General features: G+C 35.9%; 1 protein-coding gene and 1 non-coding gene across 2 annotated transcripts in view; one reads left to right on the forward strand and one right to left on the reverse strand.

Annotated features, from left to right (window-relative positions):
• LOC136875912 (uncharacterized) overlaps window positions 1–14,241 on the reverse strand; it is a 159,446-nt gene that overhangs the window by 26,406 nt on the left and 118,799 nt on the right. The gene's annotated exons all lie outside the window — the stretch shown is intronic.
• TRNAL-CAA (transfer RNA leucine (anticodon CAA)) lies at window positions 1,943–2,019 on the forward strand. Its single transcript has one exon. It is a non-coding gene; the product is annotated as a tRNA-Leu (tRNA).

Genomic DNA, 14,241 nt, shown 5'->3' on the forward strand with positions numbered 1-14,241 from the left:
TCCATGGCTTCTTTTACAAGGGTTTCTTTGAATAAGGACCATTCTTCTTCTACTCCCCCTTTCTCAGTTTTGGGTAGTTTGGCTGTTATCCTCACTTCATAGTTTCCTTCCTTCTCCATATCCTTCAACAACCTTCAACAGCCATGTCTTAATCTTTGGCATTTTCTTTTGTTTAATTTTGGGCACATGAACATATTTTAGGTCAGCGATTAATAGCTGATGGTCGCTATCTGGGCACTCCCTGGGTATGACTTTAACATCTGTAATATACTGAACCGCTTTTCTATCGGTGATTATGAAGTCGATCATAGTCTTAAGCTTTCCTTCCCAGCTGAATCTCATTACTTTATGGCTCTTCCTCTTCTGATACCATGTGTTCTTTCTTAATCTCTTTATTTCCCTGTTATAATATGATGAGTCATTACTATTCCTTACCACTTTTAAAGGTACATATCTGTTTTTACACTCCTCAACAATTGCTTTAAACCCATCCTGCAGACTGTTTACATTTTTATTTACTATTTTCTATTGCTCATATTTGCTTTTTAAAAATTTCCCCATTCCTGTCTTATCAGCCATATGGTATTGCCTAGTAGTCCTACTTTTACAACATTCCTTTCTAACACACTTCTTTTTTAACTCTGACAAAGACAGCTTCATGATCACTTATACCATCTATATTTTCAGTTTTCCTATAGAGCACCACATCTAGAGTATTTTTCCCTCTAGTTGGTTCCTTGATTTTCTGATCAGTTGTCATTCCCATAATAACTTATTCACCATTTGTTGGTCATGCTTTCTGTCATTCGCATTTCCTTCCCAGTTATCACTTGGCAAGTTCAGATCACCCGCTACAATAATATTCTTCTCAGTATCGTTCACTACAATCACCCGCTACAATCACGTTCCTTTCCATACCTTTTCCCATGTAGCTGATTATCTTATCAAATAATTCTGCGTCAGCATCATGCCAGCCTTGCCAGGTCTGTACACCCCTAAAACATCAAGTTGTCTACTGTCTTTAAAGATGAGTCTTACAGCTAGAATTTCATGTTCCTCATCCTTAACTTTTTCGTAGCTTGCTAATTCTTCTTTCACCAGTATAAATACTCCCCCTTCGATTGTTCGTAACCTGTCTCTACGATAAACACTCTGGTTCCATAAAATCACTTCTCAGTCATGATTCAATTCCTATTAAAATATGTGGTAAATATCCATCTATCAGATTACTTATTATCATTATTTTTTTTTTTAATACTTCTAGAATTTTATACCACAATTTTATGTCATTGAATATTGAATTTTCACGACCAAATTGTAATCGAAACAGACTTTCAACATATTAGGTCGTGTTACGTACATGTAGTACGTGTTGAAGAGATGTTAAGTACAGAACAAAAATGGCCAGCCGGACACCAGTGGGATCCGAACCCACAACCTCCCAATTTTGCGTCGGTTGCTCTACCAATTGAGCTATGATGGCCTAGGCCATCTTTGTTCTGTTTGAAAGGATCTGAGGTACAGGTCTGGCACTGCTGCTAGCACACTGTAGAGTGCGTTTAAGTCACCCGTTGTGGGGCATGTCAATGAATATTGAATTTTCACGACCGCATTGTAATCGAAACAGACTTTCAACGTATTAGGTCATGTTACGTACATGTAGTACGTGTTGAAGAGATGTTAAGTACAGGTTGTGGGTTCGGATCCCACTGGTGTCCGGCTGGCCATTTTTGTTCTGTACTTAACATCTCTTCAACACGTACTACATGTACGTAACACGACCTAATACGTTGAAAGTCTGTTTCTATTACAATGCAGTCGTGAAAATTCAATATTCATTGACATGCCCCACAACAGGCGACTTAAACGCACTCTACAGTGTGCTAGCAGCAGTGCCAGACCTGTAGCTCAGATCCTTTCAAACAGAACAAAGATGGCCTAGGCCACCATAGCTCAATTGGTAGAGCAACTGACGCAAAATCGGGAGGTTGTGGGTTCGGATCCCACTGGTGTCCGGCTGGCCATTTTTGTTCTGTACTTAACATCTCTTCAACACGTACTACATGTACGTAACAGGACCTAATACGTTGAAAGTCTGTTTCAATTTTATGTCATCTTTACTCAACTTCATGATTCCTATACTGCCGTCACCGCTTCCTGGTCTACCCCGTTTCCCTGAATGTACCTCCCTATAATTCTTCCAAACAAACCTCTTAAGTACATGTACCATTGTTGTGTAAGTGAAGGCCATCTGCGTGTAGATCCTATCTCTAACCCACCCATTTGGATCTACAAATCACACTCCCAATTTCCCACATACCCATTCCATAGTCTCATTTATATTTCCAATTACACTCCATTTAGTATCCCTCCTACACAGTATCCCACTGATAACAATCTCTGCTTCCTTAAAATTCTTTCATGCTTCTGTAACCAGATCCCAAACATCTCCAACTATGTTAGTAATGTACCAATTCCTGCTTGCCTTGCATTGTTGGTACCAATATGAAAAATTACCACCTTTTCTTTCTCCTCCTCCATCATTTCTATTTTCCTCAAGATCTGCCTTAACCTGATTCCTGGATGAAACTCTACCCTGGTTCTCTTTTCTCCACATGCCTGACAATTGAGTCAGCCATGAGGAGAGCCTCAACCCTACCCTCATTAGAACCCCTCCACTCCTGATCTCCGTTTATTTCCCTGATGTCTGCAGAACTCAGTTCCTGGAGTTTTACAAATTCATCTTGGATTCTTACGTGACCAATAATAAACATTATTATGTAAATGTACATGACCATGCAAATGAAACCATGCCTCATCACAAAACAGCATTAATTCAGGATTGAATTGATCATTGCTGACAGACTGAAGAATGTTTTCTTACAGCTGATTCTCTTGGGCATAAAATTTGCACTTCTGCAACTTTGTAAGGCTTAAATTTCAGTTTTCTTGCTGCTTGCTGTGCAGAAGAATATGAAGCCTCAGTTTGCTGTGCCAATTTCATTAAAGATTATGAGGGTGATTGCTCAAGTGTTTCACAAATATCCTGAATTTTTTCATGAGTTAAGAAAGTGCTTTTCTTTCTGGCCACTGGTTTAAATTTGCACTAACACATCAAAGGTTTTCGGTGATTCATGGATGGGAAAGGGCTAGGATTTGGAAGCTAGTGGTTGTGGATTTAATTAAGATACAGCCCCAGCCTTTGCTTCGTATGTAAGTGGGAAATCATGGAAAACCATCTTCATGGATGCCAAAGGTGGGATTCGAATCCACCATATCTCGAATTCAAGCTCACAGCTACATGACCTTAACCACATGGCAACTCACTTGGTATTGGTTGTTTAACTCTTTTTGTTGTTGTTTAGCACTGAATCAACAGTTTTTAATTTATTCACAATGTTCATTAAAAATAATGCAATAGCACTAGTTCTCCAAGAAATTGTTTGGGGAATTCTCTTCACACTCTCCTAGCAGATTCGTGCTTAATTCTACAGCACATGAAAATACACTGTTCAATACCTAATTCAGAAACAATGAAATGCACTAAACCAATAAATTACTGCTGTATAAGAAGCAATTGTGCTGTACACTCTATGGAAGCTTATCGTAGACTAGCTGACACCATGACATAACTGAGTAGCTATAAGGGTTAGGTGGCTGTCGCATTATCCACTCGCCCAGACACAAGATAGGGAATAACTGGCAACTCAACACTGTACATCTAAAGAAATGCCTGTCTATTGGCCCATTCAGTATACAATGAATGAAATTATGGCCAATGATGTGCTGTCCAATAATACTAGAGCATGTATAGATGTTCCACTGACACTATTCAACCTGACAAAATCTAGTGTGGGTTTTGTATTGCTCAGGAATTCATATTATGCCAATTAACATTACAGTCCCATTATTTTTAAAAGTTGTATTATTGGTAAGCAGTACCTCCCCAAAAAAACCACAGCCTTGCTGAAAACACCAGAATGAATGAAAAGCTACAACCTGTTTTGATATAGATGTTGATTCCTATAGGCATCAATTTTTGGTAATGAGACAAAGTCTCTTAGTGCATTGGCACTGCCAGTGGCTCCAAGTAGCCTGTGCAGTGGCCTCCACGGTATGCACTAGCCAGCGTATTGGTAGGTGTGCTAGGTACCAACTGATGAGCCCACCCTAGCGCACGAGGGCGAAACGCTGGCAACCAATAATGAGTTAGCTGGAAAATTTATAATGTCCAATAACAGACCATTTATATTGGTATTACAACCTGTTTTCCAATCATTAACCGGGTCAGGGATAGAATGAATGAAGCACCCATCTTGCGGCGAGGATAGGAACTGTGTTGGCTGCCGAGGTCTGTTGCACTCATCTGGGACAATGATTAATGACTGACAGATGAAATGCAATGATATTGGAGAGTGTTGCTGGAATGAAAGATGACAGAGAAAACCGGAGTACCCAGAGAAAAACATGTCCCGCCTCCGCTTTGTCCAGCACAAATCTCACATGGAGTGACTGGGATTTGAACCACAGAACCCAGCAGTGAGAGGCCGATGCACTGTTGCCTGATCCACAATGGCTTCTTATATTCAGAATGATTGTGAAAAAATAATTGCTATGCATTTCTTAATATAATTTGATGTACAATGGATCGAATCTGTGACTGTGAAGAAAGGAGAGCATACTTGTTTGGCTGATTCTGATATATCATTCTATTTCATTAACCGCCATGAGGGATTACTGCAACAGTTATAAGAACTGTTACTTCTGCTGCTTTGTTTGTCATACTCTTACTTCGTTCTCATTTTACTGGGGACAAGAATGCTGTCAAAAATTGTCATATGTTGTAATGTTTTCAGACATTAGTGGAAGTGGGGTGATTTAGATTATATTGATTTAAAAAAAAAACAAATTCTCATGGTATTTTGACATCATCATCATCAATGTCCCACTCTAGTCGCCTGGGTGTGGTTGGCTTTTTTTCTTTACATCATTGCCTATAAATTAATATTATGCCAACTTTTATTTCCATTTGTGATATTAAGAAATGGTAGATTTGATAATTTTAAAACTAAGAATTTAGCTTTTAAAAAAATTACATTTAGCATTTTCTAGGATTATTAATTTAGTATTTTTTAGTGTTTTACAATAGAAGTAATATTTTTGAATGGATATTTAGATATTAAAATATCAACGTATGAACTGGTGGATTTTCAACAATTTTCAGTGTAAAATCAAGAAATATTTTTGTGGCTGAGTGTACATGCATTTAGAAATCAGTAATTTTACTTTGTCACTGGAGCATGTCCATTAAAACACAAATTATGTATATATATATATATATATATATACATATTTTTATTTAGTGGTTTAATGCCGCAGTAACACACTGAAAGTTTTTAGTGACGCAAGAATGGGAATGGGAAATCATGGACAACCATCACCATCAGTGAAAAAATATCACTATTCAAGATAATACAATAGCGCTCAAAATTATTTTCTAGCTACGTATTGTCATTTGCACAAATTATGTATATATATTTTTATTTAGTGGTTTAATGCAGCAGTAACACACTGAAAGTTTTTAGTGACGCAAGGATGGGAATGGGAAATCATGGACAACCATCACCATCAGTGAAAAAATATCACTATTCAAGATAATACAATAGCGCTCAAAATTATTTTCTAGCTACGTATTGTCATTTGTCAGCACTGTTCACGTGTACAGTAGACACAGCAATACAAAGCCCTCAGCTGAGTTATGCAGTGTCTAGTATCATGTTACTATTGTCACATGCCTAAGATGTAGGTATGTTTAACTAGTATCCATAGAAACACATTTTGTTCTGGTTCATGAGTATTTTATGAAATATCTAATAGTATATTATGATAAAATGGGAATCCATTATATTTATATAGCTTTTAAACTTTTAAAGGTTGTTATGAACATACCAAAACAGGAGGAAAATTCTGCAAATCTAAGACAGGTTGCCTTAAATGTATTAAAAGAAGGGCCCAATCTAATTTTGCTAGGGAGCTTGGGATATTCAACTGCTAATAAATGTATGGTATCAACGTCAACAGCAAGAAGTGTATACGATGAACCCAGGTTGGGTCGGCCCTTAAAACAGCCGTACCGAGGGATAGAATAATTTGGAAGCAATCAGTTACTGATGATAATGCTTGTTGTTTAAAACGACCTAAACTCTATTTCATCGGCCCCTATCAGTTACTGATTCCAACAAGTCTACAATGGAAATCAGGGATTGTTTACAAGAATACTATGGACTAGATTTTCATGTTTGAACAGTAAAACACTGTTTAGCAGTTGCTGATTTAGATAGTACATGAACTGCAAGAAAGCCACTGATAAGTACAAAGAATAGAAAGGCCACGTTAGAGATTACGAAGAAGTATGTCACATGGAAGAGTAAAGATTGGTCGAAGGTCTAAAGTGATGCAAGTAAGATCAAACTCATCTCGTCTGATGGTATCGGGTATATTCGTTGATCAACAATGGGCTTGGTTTTCTAGACATGGAGTTGGTACTCTCATGTGAATAGAAGGCGTAATGGACTGGTGTATATATCGTGATATTCTACATATAATACAATGTACATGGTCATCAAGGCTATTCTAGAATGTCACAATATTACACAGAAGAAGGAATTTACCTCAAAATTCGATATTTCAACAAGACAATGATCCAAAGAATTTCTCCAGCCATGTGAGGAAGTTTTTATTTCAGAGAAAAAAATCAAAGTTTTGGACTGGCCATGGCAAATCCCAGACCTGAACCTCACTGAACATATCTGGGAGAAACTGGACCGATGTGTACTGTACATTGCAGGCATTACTCAAATAGGGACCAGTTCTTTGCCACTTTAAAAGAGGAATGGACCATTTTTTGTTGTTGTAAAGCTTGCTTTACGTTGCACCAACACAGATAGGTCTTATGATGATGATGGAACAGGAAAGGGCTAGGAATGGGAAGGAAGAGGCCATGGCCTTCATAGAGGCACAGTCTCAGCATTTGCCTGGTATGAAAATGGGAAACCACGGAAAATCATCTTTAGGGCTACCTATAGTGGGGTTCGAACCCACCACTTTCCGGATGCAAGCTCAAAGCTGAACGCCCCTAACCGCACAGCCAACTCACCCATTGAGGAATGGACCAATCTTATACCATCTGTATATTTGCAAAAGCTTGTGGATTCTATGCCACAAAGATGTGCTGCTCTTATCATCTGATAATGTTTTTTTGTACTGATGTATTCTTCCATCTTCATCTTCATCAAGGCTATTCTAGAATGTCACGATACCACACAGAAGAAAGAATTTACCTCAAAATTGGATATTTCAACAAGAATTTCCAAAGAATTTCTCCAGCCATGTGAGGAAGTTTTTATTTCAGAGAAGAAAATCAAAGTTTTGAATCTTCCATCTTATTATTTTATTGAAGGTAGTTATGTTTAAATAAGAGTTGTGTTAATATTAAATCAATTACAAATATACGTGTGTTTATGTTGGTAATTGAGATTTTGAGATTCAAACTTTTCTTAAAAGAATTTCAAATAAATTCTACCCAAAAAATATTTTTGAGTGCTGGTGTATGCGAACTTATGTCATCAGAAGCTCTTGCTGGCATTTTAACAAACAACAAATTTCAACACTGCCAACCTTCTGATTTGAAGTCTACTGAAGGTATAACACAGGGATATATTCTTCTTGTACACAAGAAATTGCCATAAAGATTTATTTTTGCTTTTATTTTGCAGAAACACACATGTTTTGCATTTTGTACACAATTTTGCATTTTATCATACATTAGAAAAATACACTGATATATATTTGTCTTTTAAACATCAAATATACTTACTTTTACAGCATTTGGCCACATTCTGCATTTACCATAACTATTCTGACCTAGTTGAATGATTGGAAACAGGCTGTGGATTTTCATTCACCAAAACTATTTCACATATCTATGAATAATGGACAGTTAAATGATTTTGTGTTGCATACAATCATAACATATTTTATGTTTCACGTCAGTGAAATTTAGCTTAACATACCTCTTGACAACCTGGATTTTACAGTTTATGAATCTCATATTCTTATTATTTTGTATTATCTATATAACATATGGATTTTTTTTTTTTTGCATCAAGATGAACAATTCTTTCTGCATGACTACTTTTCTATGAAAGTTTTTTAAACAATTTTCTTTACATCATTTGCTTTTTTCTTCACCATTTTATCTGTCATTGTATTTTAATTTGTGGCCTAAGAAGGCTGAAACATATACCATGAATCCCCAGTATGGTACAAGTCAAGTCACGCCAGGAAGGTAGATGTTGCTCTAAACGATATCTGTCACATCATTACCGGCTGTCTAAAACCTACTCCGTTGAACAAATTGTATAGTCTTGTTGGTATTGCCCCTCCTGATATCCACTGAGAGGTTGCAGCAAAAAACGAGAGGAAGAAGGTGGAAACATCTGAAGCTCACCCTCTGTATGGATACAGGTCAGTTACTCCAAGACTCAAATCAAGGAAAAGTTTCCTCAGAACAACAGAGGCTCTTAATGGGACACCTCAGCAATTCCGAATCGATATGTGGCGCGCAAGCTGCACTTGCTCCGAAGAATGGTTGACACCAAGTGAAGAATTACCACCTGGTCACATGGATAAATGGAGTACTTGGAGATCACTGAAAAGATTACGGGCAGGCGTGACAAGATGTAAAAGCAACCTGCAGAAGTGGGGTTTCAACATCGAGTCATCATTGTGTGAGTGTGGTGCAATCCAGACGACGTCTCATTTGTTGCAATGTAGTAAGTGCCCTAAAACATGCACAGTACAAGATCTACTTCAGGCAACAGAAAATGCACTGGATGTCGCCAATTTCTGGGCAAAAGTAGTATAGACTTTTTCTTATAAGTGTGAATTTGTATATAATCTATATAATTCAGTAAGAGTATATATGTATTTATAGTATTAATGCTTCTGATATGAATAAATAAATAAATCATAATCCATTAAAGTTTAATAGATATGATATAGGTATATTGAATAAGGTGGATTTTTTTTTATTTCAAAAGAGGCACCTGAGCCAAGGCTCATAATGGTGCAGTACAAATAATTACATTTGGCAACAAAGATGAGATTTGAGAACATCAGCTTCTAGGACAAAAATATAACTTTATAAAATATAACTTTAACTCTTCCTTTTTCAAGGGAATTTGTATATGATATATATTCAGTATGTGTTTATGTTATAATGGTTATGGATGCAATTCTGAAGGAAACAAAGGCAAGGTATGGAGGGGATATAAAAATATTGTTTGCAGATGACATAGTGATGTGTGGAGTAAAAAATACAGAAGTGCTAATCCAACTAGAGGCTTTAAATGACAATATTGAGAAATATGGTATGAAAGTCAGTGTGAGGAAGAGCAAAACAGTGGTGATGACAAGAGGAGAAAGAGAAGGAATCATTAATATCAGGGGACAAAACCTTGAGGTTGTTGAATACTTCAAATATTTGGAAAGTGAAATAATGCAAGATGCAAGGTTGGATAAGGAGATCAGCAGAAGGGTACAAGTGGGACATACTTTCTACCGAACCTGGTGTAGAACAGATAAGTTTCTACGAAATGTAAATAGATAATGTACAAAATTTACAGCATTGTTGAGACTTGGACTTGACAGCAAGAAATGAGAGTAAAATTCAGGCCAATGAGATGAAGTATGGTAGGGAAGATATGGAGAGACAGTGTAAGAAATGTTAAGGTCAAAAAATAAATGGGGGTATAAAAACTGAGTGATAGCATGGAGAAGAAGAAATTGAGATGGTTTGGACATGTTGTGAGGATGGAGGAGGGAAGGATACCAAAACAAGTGTTGGAGGCTAAGACAGAAGGAAAGAGGGCAAGAGGGAGGTCCAAAGCAAGGTGGATGAACTCTGTCAAGAACAATATAAGAAAAAGAAGACTGGAATACAATTAGTGAAGAGGAGCGGTTGAAGGGGAGGAAATGGTGGAGAAGTGCCATCAACACCCCGACCTGGCAAGAGTTGGACAAGGGGAAATGAAATTTAATGACATTCAGTATGGAACAATAAGAATATTTCATAAACTGCAATGTAAATGCTCACCAAACACAAAAACTTGCCAATCATTATTTGTATCTCAAAATTAGAATAACAAAAATACCGTAGATAAAGACATATCTTTCCTAAAACACTCTCTAGTTAATAGTTTAGTACCCAGATACTTAGAATCAATTCAGAAGAGAAATATTGATACTCCAAGGGCCAAGAAAGTTTTGCAAACAATCAACACAATGTGAATTAAAAAATGATATCAAGTTTTTATAAAATATATTTCCTGAATATGAGTTTACACAACAAACAAAATAATTTTAACAAAATATTAGAAAAAGATTACTAAACATAACCTTGCTCAAAAAAAATGTCACCTAAACCAGGAGACAATGCTGTTATTTTTCATCCCTTCATAAAAGATATTTTCAATAGGTACCATTTTAATGGATGATGAAACCAACATCCTAAGCTAAGGGCCTAAACATAATTGGAATCTTTCCTCCAAAAAATGTGACATCATAACAACCACAGTAGAGACGGAATGTGCCATTATTCAGCTGCCATCAAACAAGCAGGATGCATTTAGACATACCATTAAAAACAAACTTCATAACATTTACAAACAACAGGACAATAGTAATAACTCAATAGCTATCAAGAAATTTAACACCTTATAGCAAAAAACAAGAACAATTTAATAATTACCAAGACAGAGAAATGCAAAATTACAGTAATCATGGATAAAATTGAATACATTAAGAAGACAAAGCATTTCTTCACAGATAATTTTTTCTTGTCAAGGAAGATCCCACTAACACCATCCAAAAGCAGCTCAAAAAAATACAAAAATTCTCACTTTTTGGTAAAAGAACAGGAAACTGGTACTACTAACTGCAAGAGCACTCCGTAAGATACATAAGACAGGCATACCCATCAGACTTATTACCAATTGTAGGAACAGCCTCACTTACAGAACTAATTTATTCAAAAATTTCTAAACAAACATTATCATTTTGCAGCTAAGACTTCAGTCAAGAACATCATAAAGTTTTGTAATAAAAAAAAAATATATATATATTAAATTACAACCTCATTTTTCCATTCATTCTTATGACATTACCAACATATATTGGAATATACTCGTAGGTGAAACTATTCAACTAATTGAAAAATTTCTCAACAATTTTAGTAAACTGAGTAAAATTGAAATAAACAGTTTTATGATTCTCCTTTATCCTTGACAGCAACTATTTTTCTTTTAATAATACTATTTACAAACATGACAGTCTCATGGGATCTTCTGCTTCTGGTAATCTAGCCGATATTTATCTTAATAATCAGGAGCATGCCAAGATCATAAATAAATTTCAAGGAATCATTTTCTGGACTAGACATGAGGATGAAATTTTAACTATAATTGACCATCATATCATCAAAGAAAAGACGTTGTTTTATCATTTAAACTCATTAGAACTACATATTGAAGTCAATAATTTGTTACATTTTTTCAAAGTTGCAACAAAATAAGACAGCATTTCTCAACATCCAGGCAACCAGAAAAAAAGATACATTTTATAGTTTAATTTACAGAGTCCTCAACATCCCTCTTTCGACTGCTAATTTCAAAACAGAAATTAACAACATTTATAATATCACCATCACTGGTTACAACAAGCAATTTGTCGAGATCACCAACTTATAAATAGCAAATTCTAACTTGCAAGTTTGAGAAGTTTTCCCTTTCCACCACTTTAATATCTTATGATTTTTCTTAGATTAAAATAATATTAATTTATTTCAAAATTAGTCGGTACATGATTCATTTTCATAGAAAACATCTTTAGCTGTGATCTTGATTTACAGTTCACATATGCACAAAAACACAGGTTACATAAGTAACTACAATTAACCACTCCTATTAAAAACAACTTACCCTTGACAAGATAAAAGGTCTAAAATCTAAAGAGGCTTTTTTTTTTCTTTATCATTATTTGACATCTCTTCATATGAAGGACATGTTATTCGTAAAATACCATTTGGAAAATTATCTCAAGACAAGTCCGGCCCCATGGTGTAGGGGGCAACGCGTCTGCCTGTCACCCAGTGGTCCCGGCGTTGTTTCCTGGCCCGTTCAGGGGTTTTTAATTGCAAATGATTAATATCCCTGGCCTGAGGACTGGGTGTTTGTGCCATCCTTAACATTCCTTTCCTCACATTTAACACTTTACACTTTCGCAATTACAAATACATGCAGGTTCATAACATAGCAAGCAGATCTCAAGACAAAAGGATCTTAAAGTTTCTTAATAAATAAATAAATAAATGAAACAGCAGTGTACAACTATGCAAATTTTAGTGACATTCAACACTTGATGTGAATGGTAAAGGGGAATTTTCTTGTCAGATGAAATGGACTGATTCTGTTCGAGATGGAAAGCAACTCCGTATGATGTTGTTTTGTCCAAATGTGGAAAGGAGAATGAAAGTTTAAAGCTTGATAATGAAAGTGATCTGGCTGTTGTGTTCAATAACACCTTAAGTTTACTCACCACTTGACACTCCTCCAGGATTTTAGCTGGTTGAAATTTATTGATAACAGGTTTATCGTCATTGACCAGAGGAAAAACAATAGCCATGATATTCTCCAATATCTTAATTCGTTACATAAAAACATCAAGTTCACTGTTAAAGATGAGGTAAAAAACTTTTTAGTTGTCACTCTTACGAGAGACCAAGAGAATTTTGTCTATGAAGTACACAGGAAATCGACACATTCACCCATCACAATTAAATGTAACTCTATGCATCCAGCTAGGAACAAGAAAGCAGCTTATTGTAGTACAGTATATCGAGCTTTTAAATTGCCCGTTTCTAAAGAAGAGCATTCCAAAGAGTTGAAATATTTATGTAATGTAGCCACACTCAATGGTTTTGATGTTAAGTTCATCAATAAAATCGTAAGTAAGGTAAAGAGCAAACTTTTTTTCAGAATTAACCCCGGACACAAGTAAAACATCTGGCTTTGCTGTTTTCTTATATAATAATCCCCGAATTTTACAAATAGCAAACGTGTTTAAAAAAGGGAAAGTCTAAATGGCGTACTCCATCCGTAATATGAATGCCATTTTTTAACCACAGCAGAGTTAACCCAAAAAACAGTAGTTATACAGATTCAGGTGTTTACAGACTTAATTGTGTTTGTTGTGGAGCTTCGTATGTTGAACAAACCAGATGAGACTTTGCAACTAGATGTATGGGAGCATGAATGCCAGTAAACACCGAAAATTCTCTACAATGAGTATCTACATGGAAGAGTCCGGACATACACATACCTCTATAGAACAAGATCTGGAGGTTATAAAAAGAGTGCAGAAAGGGTGCCTGATGAATACAATCCAGAACCTATTTATTTTCCTGGCCAAGTTCTGTAATAATAAACATAATCTGAATGACAACACAGAAAATAGGAATCCTTTATTTGATTCAGTACCTCCCTTATTAAACATACTTGGTCTCATTAATGAAATAGGTTACAGAAGGAAGAATTTCCCCCCCCACTTAGACAAAACATTTCCCCTCCACCTCCTTCTGCAGTTGTTGCTCCCCCTCCCTCCACCAAGCATTCAGACCTTGCCAGCACACACAAATACAACATTAGGAAGAAACCAGCTTTGAATGCAGTAGGAGGCCTAGTGTGAGACAGCTGTGGGGGGGTGTCAGATAGTGAGTAAATTTAAGGTCCTATTAAATATGACAGCCAGATCTCTTTCGTTACTGAACTTCAAAATTACATTCTCCATTCCAGATTTGGATACAAAAACATCATAGGGAGTTGCTTTCCATCTCGAACACAATCACTCCATTTCATATAACAAAAAAATTCCCCCGTTTCCATTAACGTCAAGTGTTGAATTAAGTAGATAAATTTCATAATTCGTCCATATTGAACCAAGATTACAATTTATTAAAATTCGTATCCACCTTATTCAATACATTAAAATGTTGTTAAGATGAAATTACAACATATATTTTATCAGAACTAGTTTCAACGCCTTATTTTGCGTCATCATCAGCTGAAATACATTCTAGGAAATATTTGGCAAACATATAAGTTTATCTACGTCACATAAAACAAA

Source organism: Anabrus simplex, chromosome 6, assembly GCF_040414725.1.
Source record: "Anabrus simplex isolate iqAnaSimp1 chromosome 6, ASM4041472v1, whole genome shotgun sequence".
NCBI classification, from domain to species: Eukaryota; Metazoa; Arthropoda; class Insecta; order Orthoptera; family Tettigoniidae; genus Anabrus; species Anabrus simplex.